At 35.2% G+C, this 23,961-nt stretch overlaps 1 long non-coding RNA gene across 3 annotated transcripts; it reads right to left on the reverse strand.

The window, feature by feature from the left end:
* Positions 1-781: 781 nt before the first annotated feature.
* On the reverse strand, positions 782-16,299 carry LOC129734530 (uncharacterized). 3 transcript variants are annotated; one of them, XR_008730094.1, is made up of 6 exons: positions 16,266-16,299; positions 14,677-14,722; positions 10,555-10,674; positions 9,856-9,922; positions 9,358-9,487; positions 782-4,111 (listed from the first exon to the last, which is right to left on the reverse strand). It is a non-coding gene; the product is annotated as an uncharacterized LOC129734530 (long non-coding RNA). The 3 variants fall into 3 exon arrangements; XR_008730096.1 differs by having other exon boundaries at positions 782-4,987; positions 14,677-16,293; XR_008730095.1 differs by having other exon boundaries at positions 782-8,053; positions 14,677-16,293.
* Positions 16,300-23,961: the final 7,662 nt, after the last annotated feature.

The following is a 23,961-nucleotide window of genomic DNA, read 5'->3' on the forward strand; positions in this document are numbered from 1 at the left end:
GGTTATAAAATACTGTGAAGCTGCAAGAGGGTCTCAAGGAATATCTATGTATATCTTCTCAGGGTCCAACAATTAGCAGGAAAATAGCCGATTGCCAAATGTGTTCAATAACCACTCATGAAACTAAATTTAAATAAATTAGCATTTAAAAAAATTATACTTAACCTTTACAACACATTTTATGACAGTAAGTTCCATAATTTAATATAAAGCTTTATATGAATACTTGTTTTCTTTTAAACCTATTCTGATATTTTACTTGGATGAGATTTGGTTTGTTTTATGAATAATAAAGAATATTTCATCTTCTCTAGAGCACTCATTTATAGACTATTTTATCTCAATTGTGAAGGTGGGGTTTTTTTTAGGGGGGTAGGTGGTGGTTGTTTTTTGGGGGTTTGTTGTGGGGTTTGGGTGGGTTTTTTTCCCCCCTCTCTTTAAAAACGGAGAAGCTACTTAGTATTTAACATTTTTTTCTTCAACTTACCAAAGTCACCATGGAAGCAGGCATCCAGGGTCAGTGAAGCATTTGAACTTTGTAATATTAGTAATAAGGTGAAAGGATAGCAGAATACAAAGTATTTAAAAACAAATTAAGAAAAAAAAATGCAATAAGAGACAGTTATATTGCCTACAGCCGGTAACTAAGCACCATGCAGCCATGGTATGGAATATCCCATTGGTCAATTTGGGTCAGCTGTCTATACGCAGCTGCTCACTCACTCTCTCCTCACTCAGAGGGATGGGGAGGAGAATCAGAAAAGAATGTAAAACTTGAGGGTTGAGATAAGAACAATTTAATAATTGAAACAAAATAAAACTGATAATAACAATAACAGTTATAATGAAAAGGAGGGAGAAGGGGAGAGAAATGAAAACCAAAGGGAAAGGAGGAAAGAAAACAAGTGATGCACAATACAATTGCTCACCACCCACTGACTGATGCCCAGCCAGTCCCTGAGCAGTGATTAGCAGGCCCCATCCAACCCCCCCCCATTTTATATACTTAGCATGACCTATCATGGTAAAGAATATCCCTTTGGCTAGTTCAGGTCAGCTGTCCTGGCTGTGTCCCCTCCCAATTTCTTGTGCCCCTCCAGCCTTCTCACTGGCAGTGCCCAAGAAACTGAGAAGTCCTTGACTTAGTATAAACATCACCCAGCAACAACTAAAAACATCAGTGTGCTGTCAGCATTGTTCTCACACCAAATCCGAAACACAGCTCTGCACCAGCTTCTAAGAAGAAAATTAACTCTACCCCAGCTGAAACCAGGACACCTATGAAAGAAATACAAGGCTACAGGAAAAATACAAGATCTGTTCAAGGTAGAAGTAAAATTAAGACCTTCCAGTTAACTTCATTATATCTTTTCTGATGTAAAAATTAGAACCAGAATTATTCTTTTATCCAGACTAAGTTTTTCACCATCTGTCAAAAATTCTTAATGTATTTTAGGTAGTGTCTAAAAAAAATCTGAACATGAAGATGGTAAAATCCTTATATAATTAATCTTTAAATCAATATCTGTCACTTGGGGGTTAGAAGCATTAAAGAGAGAAAGCTAGATTTTTGGAAATTACTTATCTCAAATCCATAGTGACTTACTGCCAACAGTCTTTTATCCCTCAGTCTTTCAGTTTTTTTCAGAGAAAAATGTCCATGGTAGAATATATTTTTTTTTAAGCTTATTAGTGAGATGAAATTTAGGAAAATTGTGTCATCTTAGAGTGGAAAGAATTAGCTTACAACTTCACTACTTTTGCACATCAAATCTTTTTGCTCAAATGAATTATCCAAATTTTTAATATCACACTTCTTGTTTGGGCATGACAAGCACCTTACAACAATTTACCTCCTCTTGATACCCCCTTACTTCTCCTTCCTTCCTTATCCAAATATAGTATTAGTGGAATTAAAAACAAAGATCAGGTTTGACATTCTTTTTCTGTTCTTGGAGATCATGTTTATGCCCTCATAATATTGCTCACAGGGAATACTGTGGACATATCTACAGATTATTTAATATTACCCATCTTATGGTGCTCTCTCTATTCCTCTTTCTACTCAGAGCTTCTAAATGTTCTAGCTTTCCCAATTTCAGTAAGTGCAAAATATTCTGCCTGCCTCTTTACTATTAAAAAAAATACCTCATCAAAATCTTCATTACCAGACTTAACTCTTTTTTTTTTTTTCAGGCATTGCTATTTTCAAAAAATAATAATCCTTTTTTCAGGACATTCCAAAGAACTGTTCCAGTTTATGGCTGTTATTCACAATTGGGGCAAAGAAGTATATTTACTCCAAATACATTATTTCAGATGAACAGTTACTTTTCTGACATCCAATATTCCAAAATAGCCTTTATGGCTATAACTTTACATACATTTGTATTATAAACATTCTTTCAAATCTTAAACTAGTTCACCAAATTCTCAATCAGGAATAATCCTCAAACTGTTTAAAAATAAAAGAATTACCACATTTTTTAAAAATAAAGACAGCTCATTACTGGAATAAAAAGTATAATAAAAAATCTGAGATTTGCATAAGAAAAAAATTTACTGCTTGCTGTGGTATCTTATTATAATTTAATGAAGTAGGTACTGATATACCAAAATAATATAAATATATACACCTAGCTTATCAAAGTGGCTTTATTGAAAATGTATACTTTCATTATTTAAAAAGTAAACACATGGGGATTGAGGAGACATTTAGGAACATATGCATTGGTTGTAATTCTGGGAATTAATTACATGTGTACAACAGCAAATCATAAATATAATTATAATACAAAGTTTACTTTGCATTTATCTCTAAGAAACTATTATCTGTACGCTAAGAAAACAGTTTTGAAATTTAACAGGCGCTTGAAGCTAGAACCTAGTTGCTCAACAAAAAAACAACCATAAAACAAAGATAAGGGACATTCACAGTTTATGCCAAGATAATTAAAATAAGTCTGAATTTCTGGAAATAGTATGTTCTTCCAAATGGAAATCAGACATTACTTGGATGTGTTCACATTTTGAGGAGATTAATATTATTTTAAAAATTTGAAGAGCAATTATAAATCATTAAAAGAGCTTTAAAATCTTATTTCCATAGGAAATGGGGCTATTTTAAATTCTGATCTATTTTCAAGCTCTGCCTAATTTGGCATTAATAGGCATGCTGAGATACTTGATGCACATAAAATGATGTTGATGATGTTGTAAGTATAGATTCAGTGTCTGGGCTTTAAAGTACATCAATGTCATAGTGACCGGATCATAGCGTTCTAATACCAGAAAGCTGTTATTCATCAAGTTTTCCCTCAGAAAAAAAATTCCCCCCTTCCCCCCAAGAGGTCTTACACACAGATGCTTAGAACTGTCTAAAGAGTGAGGATGGAGGAGGAACAGGAAATTTCACTTCAAAGTGAAGGTACAATGCTAGTGAAAAGATTTTTAATGCTCCTTCAAAATTATGCTTTGCAATTAAAAAATCATAAATTACACCATGATTAAAAATACACACTGAGCAATGTTGGCATATTTATAAAATTGATTAGAAATACATGTATCAGATTCATTAATTTCCTCATATGAGAAGATAATCCAATTAATACAAGAGACTACACATTAACTGGTCCCTCGATAACTGTTTTTGTATTACATTTCAGAAATACTTTATTGAAACAGTACAAAATATAACATGAAATGGAATACTTCAGTTTTTTATTAAGCACAGCATTTGTCTCCCCTAATATGATCCATTAAGGTTCATAAAACTTCTTTAAAATAATTATAAAATTAAGAAATACAGGATAATCATTCTCCAGCTCAAACCGAAGATTTAATTATCTAAATTATTGCCATGTCTCTTGTAAGAAATTGGGAGGCTAATTTGATAGGAATTAAAATAGAAATCTGACATAACATTCTTAAACATTCTATTTTTCATTTAACTATCTTAACTGAATGTCATATATTGTTATTTATCTTATTAAAATATTGTGATCAGATCTGATTATTAGAAAATCCCTCAAATTTTTACATAACAAAGCCATCTTACCTCTAAAATTTCATGCAGTGTTATCAGTTGTACAGCTGGCTTTTCATAAGAGTTCTGCAAGTATAACCACCCCCCAGCCATATTAACAGAAAACCAATACTAAATAGGAAAAAAGTCTTAATTGACAAAGAAAAATAATCACACAATTATTTCATTGCATAGTACGCAACAGATGAAGACTTTTACTTACATTCAGCCATGACACAAATACAAGGTAGGTTTTTAATAATTCATCCACCAGTTCAATATCATAAACTTTAAATGTAACTAATAATTAAAAAAATGTTAAGATTAATATCAAGTGATTATAGTATATCTACCTGGGTTTACATTTAAATAAAACCAAGTACATCATATTTATACATTCAGTACAGTGCAAAACATTCTGTGAATATGATCTGCTAGGAAAAATAATAATGTTTTTCTTGAACTGTAGAAAATGTTTACAATGAGCTGCAAAGTTGACACAGCTCAAGACTTCAGTTCATAGTGACTTAATATTTTTTCATTATTTTCCAATGAATATGTTTACTCTTACCTTGACTTTAATTTAAAAAAATGGCCAAGTTTAAGAAACAGAATCAGCTAGGGGAAAAATTATTCCTTGATAAAATATCATTTGTACAGCAATCCATTAGAAAATTATTTGTTTTCATTTGCAGCAAGCAAATCAAGCCATTTGCCTATAAATTGATATAGATTCCTTAGGCAATAATGCCAACAAAACTGCTTGTGCTGTTGCATGGTGAACCTGCTTCTTTTATTTTTCAATTTTATCAGTTTTCCCCATCCACTTCAAATTCAACAAAATAAAGGAGATAATACAGCATCGGTGGCTGGTGGCTGCTTACTCAACACTGCTGTTGAATGTGGGCTGACTTAAGTCCTAAGACATTAACAGATGTGCAGAACCTTACACAAACTCCGCTTCTAGAACAGAAGAGGGATACAGGCAATAAAGAAGAATTCATGAAAGGCAAATTCTGGCTCCTTTTTCCATCACAGTTCTTGATATTATCACCTTCAAAAAGGGGGATATACTGCCTGCTCCATGGAAATCTTGCAAACCATATTGGAGCTAGGGCTCAATAATGCATATCTTTGTGCCTTTATCTTGATACTAGGCTGAGGAAATAGAATCTACACTAAGGAGCTGCAAAAGCTTCCTTGAAGCAATCATGAAGATACTTTGTAGCCTCAGCTGTTGCATTTCTCTGCCCCAAAATATTATTTTAACTTAGGTAGTAGGCTGAATATTCATGTTTCCAAGTTGAAATTAGTTTATGACTTCAGTAATTACTAAAAGTGATATACAAAGAATAAAATCCTAAGGATATTAGTGTAAAGATGTTTGCACTCTCATAGGGCTAATAAACATAATTTGCTAGGTCTAGAATACACATTGTGTATGCTGTTTTATAAAATTGTATTACTTACATATTTTAAGTGTCATCAATATAACAGCATCTCTAATTAATGCTTATAAAGTCACTTTTAAGCAGGCTGCTCAGCATTTATTTAACCTGAAAGGCAACTTCTTTCATGAAATAGATTTGCATAAAGAATATTGCTCAACAAATGACTTTTCATATTTCTTATCTTTTTATCTGAGATACTTTTTAATCTCAGTATTGGGGCCAATTTTGTTTAATATCTTCATTGATGATCTGGATGAGGGGATTAAATGTACCCCTCAGTAAGTTTGAAGATGACACCAAGTTGAGTGGGTGTGTTGATCTGCTTGAGGGTAGGAAGGCTCTGCAGAGGGATCTGGACAGGCTGGATTGATGAGCCAAGGCCAACTGTATAAGGATCAACAAGGCTCAGTGCCGGGTCCTGCAGTGGGTCACAAGAACCCCATGCAACGCTACAGGCTTGGGGAAGAGTGGCTGGAAAGTTGCCTGGCAGAAAAGGACCTGGGAGTGCTGGTTGACAGCTGGCTGAATAGGAATTGGCAGTGTGCCCAGGTGGCCAAGGCGGCCAACAGCATCCTGGCTTGTATCAGAAATAGTGTGGCCAGCAGGACAAAGGAAGTGATTGCCCCCTTTACTCGGCATTGGTGAGGCTGCACCTTGAATACTGTGTCGAGTTTTGGGTCCCTTACTACAAGACAGACATTGAGGTGTTGGAGCGTGTCCAAAGAAGATCAATGAAGCTGGTGAAGGGTCTAGAGAACAAGTCTTATGAGGAGTGGCTGAGGGAACTGAGGTTGTTTAGTCTGGAGAAAAGGAGGCTGAGGGGAGACTTTATCATTCTCTACAACTACCTGAAAGGAGGTTGTAGTGAGGTGTGTGTCAGTCTCTTCTCCCAAGTAACAAGTGATAGGATGAGAGGAAATGGCCTTAAGTTGTGCCAGGGGAGGTTTGGATTGGATATTAGGAGAAGTTTCTTTACTGAAAGGGTGGTGAAGCATTGGAACAGGTTGCCCAGGGAAGTGGTTGAGTCACCATCCATGGACGTATCTAAAAGATGCGTAGATGTGGCACTTACCGACATGGTTTAGCGGTGGACTTGCTAGTGTTAGGTTTATGGTTGAACTCAATCTTTAGGGTCTTTTCCAGCCTAAATGATTCTGTGATTTAAAATGCAAGATAATTCTTACCTCAGTCACTACCTATACTAAAGGTGCTGGGCCGTGGCAACAGAAGCTAACCTGAGCTGCTGTGATTCAGTTTTCCCTCCCACTCCCAGATGCAGGTGTCTGGTGAAAGGAGGGTGGAACAAGAACAGCTAGGTTTGGAGCCATTCACACTGCTGTGGAATCATGCCCTAAAGGCTTCAGCCCTGCACATCTGTGGTCACACAAAGCTATTGATAGAACAAGAAGTTTCCATGAAGCAAAGCAAAATTACTGACATACAGAGTTAAGAGTTCTATGCTTCCAGAGTGTTTAACAAAGCTGATAATAGATGTGAATAATAGGTTCCTCCACATCAATGTAGCAGGAAATTTCATTGTTAATGCCTACAATATGTATTTTTGACACATTAAAGAAAATAATATAGGTGAAAATGGCTGTCTCTCCTGCCCTCACAGTTAATCACATAGATGCAGATTATGGAGGATCTGCAGTTGAACCAGTGAGATCCAACTGAGTCAAAACATATAGAAGAAACTATGAATTTAAAAGGAGTGGAAAGAAAGAAAAAGACTGATCAGAAAGTAAACTGTGTTTAAGAGTTCATGAATAGCATAAATTTCCTAGCAAGGTCTTATCTTCTATTAGTTTTAATTTTATTTATCAAAATAAATTTTACTTTTAAGTAAAAAAAAAAAAAAGGTAGAAGGTAAGCTTCTGTGATCAGGGGAAGGGTAGATTAATCTCAAACACCTTGGGTGATAATTTTTTTCTTTAGATTTTAATAAGGAAAATTGCACAGAAAAGAAACAAAGGCAGGTTAACTAATCAGAAGTTCTGACAGTCAGTATAACATAGGCTGAGAAAATTCAAGCAGTTGAATTTTGCTCTGGGGAAGAAGATTTTATGTAAAATCTTCCACAGAATTCCAAGACACACAGAGGAATTAACTGTTTCTTATATTTAAAACTCAACTAGATATGAACATGAGCAACTTGATCCAACTTTGAAATTGGCACTACCTTGATGATGGGGTTGGATTGGAAGATCTCCAGAGGTCACTTCCAGCCTGAATTTTTCAATGACATCACACATATGGAGCAAATGGACTGATGTATCTCATTATAGGAAATATATTTTTAAGGAAACAATAATGATATATATGGGAAAAATGGACAACTACTTAAAATGCACCTGGAAAGCTATTAGTGTTTGAAGAGACATGTCCCAGAACAATTGTAAGATGAATAAGAACCAGCAAATAGGTAGATGACATATCAGGCTGAAATCAGGAAACGTGATTGAAAGAAGACTTAATTAAATCCCTGAAGCTTCAATTTCTTAATTATGGAACAAAATGTAGGGGTAATCATATTTAGTAATAGCAGGAAAATGGAAGTCATTGATATGCGGAAGAACTGAAATAGAATAGAATAAGATGTGAATGACTTTGAAGATGGACATCATGCCTCAAAGACTGCATTTGGTATTTCTATATGCAAAATATGTACTTCTATGCAAAACTAAGACTTTTAACATTATTATTAGAAGCTCAAGGTTCATCAGTTGGAAATAACATGAAGAAAAAGACAAGGGTGTAATTAGCTGCTTTAGTGACGACTATGAGCTAGCAGTTTTGTTTATAATGTTGGTTTCTACCAGGTTATAAAAAAGATGAATCCAAATGGAAGCAAATATAGAAAATGGGCATTATCAGGATAAGTCAGGGAAATGAAAAACTATTTTACAGAAGGAGAACAAGAAAGCTTTGCTAGTTCAGTTAGCAAAACAAAGAAAGAGTGAGGATAATATTGCTGTCTATAAATACATTAGGAGAAATAAACACAAGAGTGAGCTATTCTAAGGACAGTACTGGTGTAAGAATACATGAAACTGTGTTAAACAAATAAATTTAGACTGGAAATTAGGAGACAGTTACTAACCAGAGTACTGAGGCACTAGAACAAACTCCAATAGGAACAGTAGTAACAAAAATAATGTTTTAAAATGGAGCTCAATTATGGTATTAAAGACATTATGTGGTTGTCTGCAATAACAGAGAACCAGATTCAAGAAATTATTTTTATTTCTGTGTTCTAAAGTGTCTGAAATACAAGTCAACCTCCATCTATTTTGTAGCTATTTTGTAACTATTCTTTCAAATGGTAACAGTAGACTTTGAATTTATTATGCAAACTACTCCCCAACTGCCTATTTTCCCTAAAGTTTTAAGATAATTTTTGGGCCAGTTTGCCTGAAGAGAGACTGGCAGTTAAAATTCTAAATTACACTGTAATTATAAAAGCTTGTCCTTATTATTGTTCCAAAAAATTGTTAAGACAATTAAAATTTGCTTTGCCAAGGAAAATATGAATCCACTTGCCTAGTCCATTAAAAAAAAAAAGTGGAATAATTTGCAGTGAAGCCCTCATCATCTCCAAATTTGGCACAGATTGCAGTTCAGTAAGAAACACAATATATTGCTATGCACCTTATTTGGTAAAGTATATATATGTTAAAAAAGAAAATACCCAGCTGGGAACAGCCTTAAATAATATAGGCCAACTTGAAAAATATCAATTAAACAAAGTATCAGCTGTAAGAACTATGGTTATTTCAAAATACAACTGATGATTCTGTGTTAGTGACTTTAAAAATATATTATGTGTAATTAAATAAAATTTGAACATTCCAAATTTAATAGTTATCAAGAAAGTCTTACCTTTTTCTTTTTAGCACTTCCACCATTCTGTGGAAGGGGAAAATGTTCTAGGAATTCACCCAAAGCATGCAAGAGCTCTTCCTTAGATGTCGTTAGTTTCAACATTTTATTTTTCAGTTCTTGAAATGCTCTGGTATCCAAAGTAATAGTAAAAAGACAGCAATAGAAAATTAAATTCAAGAAAATAATTAAAAAGTTCTTCTTAAGTAAAAAAAATCCCTTATTTTCTATTGTTATAAGTTCAACATCTTGAATCACAGGATATAAGCAGATTGTAGCAATATTTTCCATGTTTGAAATATGCATGTGGTGGGTTGACCTTGGCTGGACACCATGTGCCCACCAAGCTGCTCTATCACTCCCCTCCTTAGCTGAAAGGGGAGGGGGAGGGGGGAGTAAGATGGAAAAAGCCTTGTGGGTCAAGATAAAGGCAGTTTAATGAAGGAATAGCAAATGTCGCACATGCAGAAGCAAAGGAAAACAAAAGTTATTCCCTACTTCCCATCAGCAGGCAATGTTCAGCCACTTCCCAAGAAGCAGGGCTTCAGTACAGGTGGTGGTTGCTCTGAAAGACAAATATCATAAATAACAAATGTCCTCCCTTCCTCCTCCTTTCTCTTAGCTTTTATATCTGAGCAGACATCATATGGTATGGAATGTCTCATTGGTCACTTTGGGTCAGCTGTCCTGACTATGTCCCCTCCCAAGATCTTGCCCACTCCCAGCCTACTGGTGAGGGGGAGGGATGTTGCAGAGATAGCCTTGATGCTGTGTGAGCACTGCTCAGCAATAGCCAAAACACTGGTGTGTTACCACCACCTTTCTAGCTACCAATACAAAGCACAGCACTGTGAGGGCTGCTACTGGGATCAGCCAGACCCAATACAGCATTACTGAGTTATTGTTTAATTTATTTAACAAAACAAGTAGTATGTTTTTAAGTTAGTATGCTCAGTTGCTCTTGTTGATATTTAAATTCTTCAATATAAAAAACCTCAACACTCTAGAAATACCATTTTTCAGAAAACATACAACTTGTTTTTTCATGTCTTCTTCAATTCTGATAAGAGCATTTAGTATCTGCTCTTGTTTCTCATGCCACTGCTGTTCTCTTTGAAACATGAAATGTAGGAAATGGCACAACAGAGTTTTCCTGGACAGTGAAAAAAACCAAGGTGTGGTAAAAAAAAAGCTTACAGCGTTCATACGTCCAAATTATTGTATTGCCTTTTCAGGTAGTCTTCTTTTTTTTTTTTTTTTATTCTTTGACTTAACTGCTGAAAGCACCATTTCAAGATAATTCTTTACTTTCTGTAACTATAAAAAAAGCAATAATTAACCTACAGTTTGCAGAATCTGGAAAAACTCAACAAAATATTTGCAGATTTCCACAGAACTCTACATCTAAGAATACAGACTCCTCTGTGTAACATATAATGTTATGGTATTTTATATAAAATTATGAAATGAAATAATAAAGTTTTTTTTTTGTTTAAAAAAAACCACATTCATTACAACTAGGAAATTTTAGTAATTATAATACAAGGCAAGAAAAACATTAAAACAATAATGCCTGAGGAAACATACACAGTATCTTAGCAGTAGTCCACCACAGGAGTAGTCATAGGAAAATCTAGCAATTGTATATACTTTTTTCATTTTTTTAACAAAAGTTTATCATCTCTTAACAAAAAGAATTAGCTCTTCTTTTCCTAATGCTACCAGTACATCTGGATTGGTAGAAATTACTGAAAAATAAAATGAATTTTTTTTCTTCTTTTTTTTTTTTTTTGCATTGTATGATGCGGACTTCTTTATACTGAAAATCAGCCTGGCTAGAGAGAAATTTGCATAGCTTCTAAAAACTAGCTTGGCTATCAGCAGCAGTTTAACCACATTTTGTGGTGTCCTGCTGGGCTAATCTACTGTTACTTTTCAGCAAATTAAATTAGACTGAAAAAAGTGTGGTGTTAATACTTCTGCGTTATTTTTTTGTACCTGAAATAGTTCTGGTACATAATATTGAAATGTGAAGTACAGTTATACTTCAAGATAAGCAAGCCTGATTTTTCAGTGGAAAGGATTCCATCAACATTACCAACATGGGCAATCAAATTCCTCCAGTCTTCCAATTCCTTGTAAAACAGCCTTCCAACTGTTTGATCAGGATTGTAAAACCTATCAGATTTAAAGAACTTACAAAGCAAGGCATGATCCTTACTGTTCACAAGAACAGCAACACATAGGGAGACGAAAGGCCCAGCAAGGCCAATATCCTAACTCCAACCCTGAGCAACAGCAGTACTTGAGGGAAAATATGGTACTATTCAAAGATGTGGTAACATTTCCCCAGAATGCTTCTGCAAAACACAGTGATTTACAGCTCATGGATTTTCTGAATAAAAAGTGAGTTGCTATATTTAATAGCCTTTAATGGACTCCAAGCAATTCTTAATTCCATGTCAACTTGCAGCATCTGGATAAATGTATGACTTTTGGAAAAAGTGAAGCATTTGAGCCTCTCTTTTAACAGGAGAAATGAAAGCTACTCTAAGAGATTTAAATCTTAATGCGATGGGGATATTTTTTGTACAAGCTTGGGCTTCAAATCTCCAATTTTAACAAAAATAATTACTTCAGTAAAAGGTTTTCCTTTAACAAAAGGGAAAAACCTTAACCTTCTCATAAAAGCATTAAATGTCTCCTAAATACAGTGCAGTTGATTTCATAACTTTATAAAGTATTTTGTTTGATAAAGTATATAGTTATAGTATTTATAGCTTTATATTACACAAATTTTGAGATTAGTAGTTTTAAAAGCAGTGTTTGTTCAGAGATGAAAATCAGCGAAACTACTGAGTTCAAAATACATTAAATTACATGTCACAATAAAATCCCTTTTACTTAGAGAATTACTGTCTCTAAATCTTGACCAAAAAAAATTGAGTCCTCCCAAATTAAGCTTATGTTTAAGAGCTGTGGGAGGTAGCAGTCTGTACTATTATTAGAGCAAAATTTTAATGACACAAATATACTACATACACATGATAAAATTCATTGGTGTGTTTTTGTTCAGATTCACTGGCATATTTGAAGAAACCCATACAACTCTTCCCCCCACCCCCTGTGATTATCATGACCCCTCACTATCCAGAATTCTCAATTTCCACTATCGGTTTCTGACACTTTAGTGTTAAATACCTTATCCTGAGTATGTGATTCCCATTCAATAGTATTGCAGATTGTGTATCAGAATAGGAAGCCACATCTTCCCAGGAAAGAAATCACTAACCCTTATTTAGTGAAGGGACAGCACATATCATAAGACAATGGGTCAATGCATTTATGGCAGCTGCTTTTAAAAAAAGCAGTTAAAGCTTTTTCAGGTAGGAATCACTACACTTGCAAAAATCAAATGTCACAAACAGAATTTCCTAGTGATATATAGTACAGTTACTAAGCAAAATACTACCAGATGCTAGGAATGTAAAAGCAACTACTATGCACATGTTTATATAGAAACTCCTATTAAAATAATAATAATTTGGCATAATACTGATATTTTGCAAAAAAAACCAGAAATCATGCAGAGTTAAACTGTTTTATACAGTTTAAGATATGGTTGCTTCCACTTCCTAATTTTGCAGAGGTAAAATTTAAATTCTAATTTTACGAGTCAAATGCTTGTTAAAAAGTTTTAAATTAGTCAATTTAGCAGCTCTAGAGGTAAATAAATAGTACCAGAAATTGAGAAAGAGCAATTAAAAGCTTTGTAAAAATAAAATTTGCATTGTGGATTCAGGTCTGTGTACTAATATTTTGCCCAAAGAAATGTAGAACTGCCAAGTTATAACCTCTGCAAATAAGGTTTAAAATTGAAATGCTGACAGGCCCGCACTTATAAGAAATGAACTGGCCATTACTAAAATCAGAAACAAAACTAATAAGACAGTCTGACATTCATGCTCTATTAGTAAATTTATGAAATTAGTATTTCTGCTATTCCTATTTAGGTTCATTTAAGGTTCATTCATTAGTGTCTATTTCAGCATTGCAAACTTGCATTTAGCCTTCTTAGTAATTCAGATTCTCCCCTTCTGACTAGAAAAGAATGATTTAATATTGTGAAAAATTTCTTCACTGAAAGGATTGTCAAGCATTGGAACAGGCTGCCCAGGAAGTGGCTGAGTCACCATCCCTGGAAGTAATTAGACATGTAGACATGGCACTTAGGGACATGGTTTAGTGGTGGACTTGGCAGTTTTAGGTTTACAGTTGGACTTGATGATTTTAAGGGTCTTTTCCAACCTAAATGATTCTATGATTCAGACATTTTCAACTAAGTAATTTCTCCTTCAAAACAAACAATAGGTAGAAAGATGGACACAGAAGATGTAAGCACAGTAGACTCTTCAATTTTATACAAGCACTATAACTCTATTCAAATTCTTAGCAGCAACTTCTTTTTCCTTCCCTCAGAAAGGTAGCCAAAAAGCCAAAGCTTTGATTGCAAAATATTATTTGCATTATAATACACATAATTTTGTACTAGAGAAATGCTCTAAGATTTCTAATAATAAATCTTATGACCTGGGAACAAGTAAGAATGGTTGAGCAAAGCAACTCAGCAAGCCAATAAAAATAGATCATCCCAAGAATATTATTAAGCAAATAGCTCAAAGTTTAAACTAATTACATATTTTAGTAAAGAAACCTAACATCTTCAGGTATTATTACCCAGATAAAACATGTGGTTTCAATTCATTTACTTTAAGCCAGCAACTTATTCATGAACAGCAACCAAGAACAAGTATTTTCCAAATTCAATCAATGTCATACACTTGGTCTACATACCTCTAAGAAGCATTTGAGGCTGACCATTCTTAGAGACAGGCTTACAGAGCACATGAACTATGAATTTATTTAATAGAGCAACAATATTTATAAGAAAGAAGAATATTTTTTTTCTAGCTTGATCATGATATGCAGCAAGTATATGAACTTGGAAAGAAACTGAAGTGACTTTAATGTTCATCTGAAAATGCATTTCAGTTTGCCCAAATGACAAAGTATTGGAATTCACCATTTGCTGTCTACAACACATTTTGTCATTTTAGAAATGCTAAAAACCCCAAGCTTCTTCTGGCTTAAAAATATTCAAATGAGTCAATGTATCCATTTAAAAATAATTTTTACTGGGTTGAAAGGTACCAACGGGTCCTTAACAGGAAACAAAATATAAATTCTACCAGAATACTAATGATAATGCAGTGTAAACTGTTTTAGGAGTCTCCACAAATGAAAGACCAAATTACTCACATTTAGATTCCGAATGGTTCTGTTTTCAGTGTCTAGCCACATCAGCCTTGCAACAAGAGTGAAATCAGTTAGCACTGATGCTTATGTACAGAAGGCACTTTTAAGAACTAAGGAATTTGTACTGATAATTCCTAACAACTATAAAAGCTACCACTTGTCTCAGTGCTTCTTGGGATCAATAAGCGATCTGGATTCCTGTGCTGTTAAAATAAACTGAAGCATCTTTTACTACTTTTTCTTACCTGAAATCTTGACCCTTGTTAAATCCAACCTAGATTTTTATTAGAGTGTAATGGGCTTACTGCTAAAAGGTTTATTTCAAAGTTTCAGCTAGTACATCATAATATAAGCACTTCTGTGAAGTATTAATAATGATATACAAAAATTCAAAGGAAGTATGGTTAAAATATGTCTGAGTAAATTATTGTTAGCTTATTAGCAGTACTTGCAAAGATAGAAAATATATCAGCTTCTTAAAAGACGAAATGAAGACAACATTCTTTGACAAAGTAGCTCTGTCTTAAAAAGGAAGTACAAATAGAAGGAGAAGAAACAAGCACAGAAAGGAAAAAAACTGAAGGAGGGTAACAGCATAATGAACTTTTATTTAGGGCAAAACATTTTAGGAGATGTGCTAACAGTTCTTTTCTGACTGATGAATGGTGATACCAATTATGCATTTATTTGTCCAGAATCATAATATTAAGTTATAGTATAATTCACTTTAGTTCTAAGTGAATTTAGAATGGAAAGTGCTAAAAGGATACAGAAATGAAACATACATGCTATTGTGGGAAATATTTAAATAGTTACAGCATAATAATACAAAATAGCAGACATTCAATATATACACAGTTTAAGATGCCTAGATGAATGGGACTTTGCAGAAGTTTATACAAGTATACCTTACATGTAAGTGGTTACTTTCAGCACTTCTTTTTTTGCCATTGGTTATACTCTGCTGTTAAAGCTTTCACTGGTATCATTAACAAGGAAAGCTGTATAACAAGAAAAGAAGCATCCTGAATTGTGCCAAGTTGCACTGGAGTAAAATGAGACAGAATGGGATAGAAATCAAATTATTAAGTTTACACAAAACAAAAGAGCATCTATCACAAAAGACCACTTATTTCTTTAAAGGATTCAAAAAGCCACTTGAAAGGATCAAGAAATGTTGTGTTTTTGTTGTTTTTTTTTAAAGGGGGAAATCAGAAGTAGAGTTGAAATTTTTCCCTTAATTTCCTCTGGAATATTAGACAATTACCACAACTGAAGATGAGCCACTAAAAGCAATGACAATACTTCACATCCACACTCCTCCTTAGATGCATGGTTGATACACATTTAAGGTTAAATGGACTGTGACTGGTATGTGTGATCACTAAACCAAAGATTGTCTTCCAAAAAAATCAGTAGTCAAATATATCTTCTGTCAAAATCACATCTGTGGACTCAACAAAAATCCTTTTGAACTACTGTTCTAGCATACTGTAATCACTGAAAATATAGAAGCAATCAGACAAAACATCAGTTCAGGAAAGTTGATGAAGAAAACCCCAAACTAAACAAATGTTAAAAAATGTACTTACTTTAATATTGTCCTATGAACTGGAGAAACGATATATTAATTATTACTATTCCACTTCCTGAAATTGGGGACTGCATTTATAATTTTTCTTCAAATACATTATATTACATATAGATATCATATTACAAGTAATCTGATAAGAAATTAAGCACTCATTTAAATACAAAAGGTACTGTTGGTATGGTGAAGCATTCCGTAAAAGGCACTGCAGATTGTATTTGGCTTTTCATCAATTAAAAAAAAAAAAAGAGAGAAAAACGTGCCAAGAATCATCAGCCATGTTCTCATAATAAAAATATCAAGAACTGAAAACTTAAGTTTTGCTTTTCACTACTCAACTTTGTAAAGTGCATCTTCCAAAGATAACCTTTTAAAATAAAGGAAAAGAACACAAAACAAAAAGAAATAATCACCAGACAAACATTTCTTATTTTCCAAATCAGGCAGTGTGGTGAAAATTTATTAAATTGATTACTACTTATGAAAAAGCATTTGTCTTTAATTAGGGATCACTTAACTTGGACAGGGAGCTCAGGGAGCTCAAGGACAACTTTAATGAGCAGGTGGTGTTTGTCTTGAGCCCCCTGAACAAGCAACACATGATCAGGACCACCCAGACAATAAATATTGTGTGCAGCTGTGTCATGACAATATCTCCACTATGCTTGGGCATCTGGTTAATGTTCCTAGCATGTGTGAAACTTATGAATCATGTGACAGTGCACACCTGCACTTAGCCTAAACTTAAAACTTTGCATACACTAGGTGTGTAAACTATTTTTGTTTTTCGCTGAGTATAAAGGTGAGCAAGCTCCAGGACTCGCCAGAAGCCTCACCTACAGGTAGATGCGCTATGAAGGAATTTTCCCAGTTACAGAGAGACTCCTGGCACAGGCTGCAACAGGGCTTCCCAGCCAAAGTGTGGGCCTGGATGATGTTAAGGTGGTGATTGGTGATGTATCCTTTTCTTAGTCTCTGTGACACTTTGCAGTAACAATCTGATGCTTTGCTTCTATTGCTCTTTTATCATATTGTGCATAATAACTAGTACTATTTCCTTTTATCATATTGCATGCTATTTTCCTTTATACTGTAATATAATAAACTGCATTTATTCTTATATTTTATTTAGAATTAATTTCTGCTTGTTATCCAGTCAATCACCAAAACAGGTGGTATCATCTCCTTCATAATACTGGAGCACTATTCTTGACAATACTATCAGCTCATTCCTTGATCCTTTAAACTTGATAAAAAAGGATGTATGAAATGTTCTGGATATTTCAGTAACTGGACAAAAACCTTACAACTAAATTAATATTACCATTCAGATACTTTAAATCAAGGACAGTCTTTTCAACAGACAAAGGCATACAACAAATACATATATCAGATGTCTCTCTCTCATACCCTATATATTCCCAGCAAAATATGCTGTTCAGTAAGCATACTATTACATTGTAGACTAGAATCAGTCCTCAACCTTAAAGCATAAAACCACATAGAATACATTTGAAGACTGCAATCTTGAAGCGATTAAGGAGTGAACATTAGTGACAAGGTCAATGGCAAGGAAAAAACCTTGGTTTTAGGTTATTAGGTTTAGGTTATATTAGTTATTAGGGAAAAGTTGATATGGGGAAAGACACTGAACAGATGAAGAGCATGAGAAACTGGGCAGAGTCATGGACAATGACAAAGGCTGAATGGAGAAGCTGCTGTCAAGTTCACACACTTGGTGCTACCATTCTGGCTCTCCAAACAGAGCAATCACAGTATAATACACATTTTCTGTTTCAACTCCTCTAGCAGGGCAACATACCATACACTTCAAAAATGGTCTGATTTTTAGGAGTGCTCTACATCAGCTCCCATTGACTGCAATGGGAAGTATATAAAGTCTGAAATTCAGGCCACCATAGATATCCAAGGCTTCAGCAGGAGACACCTGCTAAACTCTTTCTTGTTTTATAACTTTCAGCAATTTATCCTGCCACATGACAGGGCAAAATGCATTCTACTAAGCAATAAAACTCCTAAGCAGTACTTTGGAACTGAACACAATATAGGATTTCTCCAATAAAAATTGCTAATACTGACACAGTTATTGGAACATTACATCATAAACCTTATAACCTGAGGAGCTAACTCAATGGCTATTAGTTCTTTAAACTTTTTGCTGAAACATGCTTGCATCCAACAATCAAAGTAATAAAAATTCTACTGCTTTTATCAACTTCCCAAAACAACACACATTATCATTTCCTGTATTGTTTTGGGGATGCTGGAAACTAGATACAAGATTTCAAAGATTTTCAATTAAATTCAAAATAATAAACATTCTAACTTCCCTTCTAATCTGAAAATTTCCAAGAAAGTTTACATCCTCTGAAGTGGTGCCAAACAAAAACTTCTGCTAATAACTTATTACAACACTTCAGAAACCTAGATACAGGATTCCCTACCACTTGTTCAATATTAAGATACACATTGTGCCAATTTCTTAACAACATAAACAAGTGTTAAATTTATGTGTAACAGCAAAAGCTTATCTTTCCTGGGATTCTTGTAAATAAAAAACTCACTATAAAATGTTGTTATTACTGGTATATTGGACCATATATTGAGAGAGATCAATTTTATTCTTGAGAATGTAACTGTCAACTTGCATGCATGTATACTAAGAGCATCATCTTTCACTTCCCATTCTCTCTCCTTTAAGATCCAAAGTACTTGTGAACAGCAGTTGAATCTCATCTTGCACGAGGCTAAAGAGAAAAGGATCTCAAGTCTCAGTCTGCTGGTACTACCAAAACACAAGTAAATTGTTTATATTTTCTGTAGTTTTAACATATTCTACTTAAATAAATCATAACATCAGCACACTGTAAACAGTTTGACACTGCAAGGCATTCTTCACCCTTGCCACCACTTCTACCTTTTTTTTTTTGGTGGTGGTGGTTTCTTTGGAGGGGGTGAGGTAAGCATGCAGTGAAGGATGGAGAGACAAACAAAAAAAAGCTGAGAAAAGTTTACAATAAATCTAGTCCAACACTCATGATTTGCATACCTCTTCCATCTGCTTCCATATACTCTCACATTCATCCAAGAGTTCTTCCTTGGTATCTACAGGACAAACTGTAGTATCTTGGTATCTACAGGACAAATTGATGATTTCTGGTAATTTTTCAGCCTATTAACAAGCAAATAGAACAGTTACCATGTAGATCTACAATAAATATTAATGAGTTACTGAATCATACCTGCTGCTTTAGGTCAAATATGTAACAGAACAATTGCTTTGAATCCTAAGTTTTTAGTTAAGTCTATATTTCTAGATAGTGCCCAATCATTCAGTAAGACCAGATAACCATATTATTATAGTAAAATTTGAAGACACTGATAACTTTTTTTATTGAATTACAAAGTCCTAAATTTTCAAAACTGCTCTAATCATCTATACTTTTGTTTTTTATTTTCTGACAATTTTATTAAAGGAACAATGAGAGAATAAATACACATCTACAAAGCCATGCTTTACTTCCATATATATGCATAGTTCTTAAGCATAGTTTCTTCTAATCTGTCTTCTAATAAATGCCCTAATATATTTCTCCTTATGATAACTTCCATTTGTTAATCAAAGACTCCAAATTCAAGTGTCCTGGAGGTTACTAGAAAAACAAATAACAATATGCAGGCAACCAAGTAAAGAGGGCACCAGGATGAAGCTGAGAAAAGCTGCTTCCCAAAGAAACTCAACAGTCAGGAAACTGTGGAGCAGGTATTCGTTTATTCAGCGCTGGGCACAAGGGGGATAGTTCCTCCTAGCTCACGCTCTGGCTCTCAAGTTACTTCTTTATATGCGTACAGTTGCATTAATATTCAATACATTTCCTAGAACAGGCGGTGCTTATGCAAATTATTTACATCTTGCATAACAGTCTCTATTACTCATGCACAATCTCTTTTGGGTGGTTGTCCTCAACCTCCTGGTGGTCAATAGGGATGAAGGCCATATGTCTTTCTCATCTTGAACTTTTCACCTCTACTTCCTTGTGCATGCTCTCTATTCATTTTCACTGTTGCTAGACCACAAAACTGGTTAAGGCTGGTGCACATCCCAATAGCTGCTTCTCATCCCAATAGCTGCTTTTCTTAAGCTCTCTGGCTGTTCAGTTATCTATTTGCTCACAGTTACAGAACTTAAAATGTTTTTTTACTGCAATGAGCTTCTACTTTCCTTGTTATCAATTTACTGCAAAAAGTTTTTACTTTCTTTGTTATCAAGGACAGCTAAGAGAAAACCATCACAGGTTGAATTAAAAAGTTTGAGAAACTGTTGGGTCAAATACAAACAAATACAAATTCAGAAATGTAATCCTAGTTAAATCTATAGAGATGCATAAATGGCAACAGCAATTAAGAGGGGAAAAAAACAGAAGGGTAAAAATGGCACTCAAAGGGAATTTTTTTTTTTTTTACAGTAAAACAATCAACAGAAGAAATTCCCTAACTGTGCAAGATGCAGGAAGCCTTTAAAAATAATTAAATGGATCACTAAGCCCACCAAATAGGTAGAGATTGCAAGGTGACATTAAAAAAGATACATATCTAAAGAAAAATACACCTCTGCTTTCTTAATGATGCGTGAATTCCTAAGTAAATCTTTTGTTCATTTTCAGAACAAAAATGAGGCATCAGATAAAAATATGTTGAACAAACAAATAATTTAAAAGGAGTGAAATATTCAACTAGTCTTTTCAAAGTTCAAGTATGCCATAGTAGAGCAGCTAAGGAAAAAAATATCAGAATGTCTCACTGAACACTGGAACTATTCTAGAGAACTGAAAAGTAGCAATACTTCTACTAAGCCTTCCTGGCAAATTTGTTGCATCAATAATTAAAAACAGAACACTAGAAAGTCTGGATTACCATGATCTGATAAGGTCTGACAAGCACAGTTTTTGCAAAGGAAAATCATTATCTTAAGAGTCTTGGAATGTCTTCATAACATAAAAGAGAACTAGTTCACATAATTTAAGACTTCTGAAATGCCTCCAGCAAAGTCCCCCACAGAATGCTAATAAAGAAACTAAGCAGTCTTGAGATGCAATGTACTTTTTTTCCTCAGACCAAAAACTGGCAAGACTACAAACAAAAAGGCCTGAACAGATAATTGGCAAAAAAAGCTCAGCAACAGAGCTGAGCACCTAATCAAAAACAACCAACAAAAAACCCCAAACCAAAAATATAAACTCCAGAAATTGGAAAGGTGTTTTGGGGTGGAACAAAAAGTCCTATCCCCTTATCCCCCACTCCCAATAATACAATTGCAAGTTTAGTTTGCAAAAGAATAATAAATTTTAAAAAATCCTCCTAAGGGGAAAAACGTTTTTCTTTCATGGTTTCAGAATTTCTATAAAGTTCTCACTTTTCACTCATGGATAAGTAATATCAACAAGAAGTGTAGAAATGGCACATTGTATTCGTCAGAACCAGAAGAGACCACAAAATTGAATAGAGCTCTATACTAGGCAAGGGAATAGGTAAGCTTTATGGGAAGTGTCTCATATCAACCTATACAAACTGATCAACTACTGGAAGAAATTCAGAGATGAGAAAGTAACAGCAGCCCTGGTGTCACTGAAATTTGGAATAAGAAACTCCTTAACACCAGAGTAGCATAAAGAATCAGGCATTCCTTCATTGCAGCGCTGGATGCACGGGGGATTGCTCCACCTAACATGCATGCTGTATGTTTCATTCAAGCAAAATAATATAGTCCACACATATGTTTATGCATTACACCTCTGGGGGAAATCATAAATATTCATTCAATAGGCAGCACTACATTAATTAAACATTGCACATGCTCCTTACGGGTATTTTAGAGTCTTCAAAGGAGTCTCAAATAGTCGACCCTATAGTTACAGCTGACCAAACATTGAACCTCAATTTACTTCCCTTATATAGAGGGTCTATGTTTGTTTCACTAGTTACCTATACAACAGTCTCCTCAGCGACCACAAGTTTTAGATGACTCTTTTCCTTTTGGCATGAAATTACACAACTAAGGTTGGTTAGCAATCTCTCCATAGTGATTATACTGAAACAAACAATAATGCATGGTAACAATATAGTTGCAAAGCTAAAACAAACTATAATACATGGTAACACTGGGAAAACCAATAGGAAAAAAAAGACTGAAAACCGGGAGTTCACCTTAGGAAGGAGAGTAATAAAATCAAGATACAAATAACATCACAAAAAAAGGTTAGACAGGGAGCTCCCATTCCCCCTAATATAAACCCCAGAACTACAGCCAGCAACATAGGAAGGGAAATTATGACTTGTACGCTAGGGCTAAGTCTATCCTTTTCCCACACAGGAACAAGCGGACATAGCCGCAGGGGCCAGCCCACTCCAGCCCCAGCATCCCCACAGGCCTAATGGCCACAAGCCCCCCCTCCATGAGCAAGGAGCTGCTCCACTCAGTCGCCAAAACCTGGGAGCTCCCCTAGGGCCGGCAGCAACACTCAGGGCACCGAGGAGCAGAGGTCCATGACTGCCCTTGCTCTTGTCCCACCCATTATCATAGCAGTTCCACTCAGTTCAGCCTGGCCCACGTCCCCGTCTGGTCTGCGTTCACTCCATGCTCACTAGCTGTGCTGCAGGCAAAAAAGAGGAGAGGTAACAGGAAGAGTGGAGCCTTCACCCACCTGCCTCTTCTCTAAGTCATGGGTCTGTGAGGCGTCTGTGGTGCTGCCTTGGGCTGAGTCCTGAGCGTTGGGTTCACGTTGGGGTTGCAAGCCCCACGAGGAACGGGAGCAGTCCCGGGGCGAGGGTGCCTGGCAGCTGGAGCACCCTTGCACTGTTTCCCACTCCCTGAGGTGGAGGGGAAGGGAGGGTGTACGGGTGGGCATGTTCATGTTCAGGTGGAAATTTGTTGCCTGAAGTGGTGTTTCATACATAAAATGACTGAGCTTTCTGTGGAGCTGGGGATGGTCGTGTGTGTTTCTTGGATGCAGTTGGTTACTGAGCAGAATTATAGGCCAGGGACACCATACTTCCTCAGGAAGACACCCTTGGGCTAAGAGGCACTGTTTTGCAGCGTTTGTATTGCTGAAGTGGTACTGCTTATAGCCATGGAATTAACTGTCTTCCAGATCGCTGCCCTAAGCTGGGGGAGTAGGAAAAGATTCTAGGCTGTATTTTGACATATGGTATTGATATGTCCAGCAACCCAACTCTGTGGGTATGATTGTAATGCAAATGTGAGTTTACCACTGTTCAACAGATGCAAGCCTGCCAGTTCAGTAACAAATGCTATTGCACAGGTATTAGCAGTTAGGATGTAAAAATCAGACAAAACCAGAAAAACAGATTAGTTTAGGTGGGCCAGTTGAAAACTGAAATAGGTAGATACCAATACTTAGAATTTAAGTTATGATACTTGAGTAGGACCTTGAATCTCTTAACAACAGGGATACATTTGTTTTTGGAAGAAAATGTGATGTAGTTGATCTTCTCTTTTCTGGAAGTACCTTAAAAAATGTTGTGATTAAATTCTTTGTATATATTCAGAAAGCCAAGGTAATAGTTGCTTTAAAAGGCAGTGTAAGAAACAAACAAACAGATATTGGCTTTTCTCTAAGTGCTGTGCTGGACAGATAACAAGCTGTCCTCCTTGGGTC

Source organism: Falco cherrug, chromosome W (assembly GCF_023634085.1).
Source record: "Falco cherrug isolate bFalChe1 chromosome W, bFalChe1.pri, whole genome shotgun sequence".
Classification (NCBI taxonomy): domain Eukaryota; kingdom Metazoa; phylum Chordata; class Aves; order Falconiformes; family Falconidae; genus Falco; species Falco cherrug.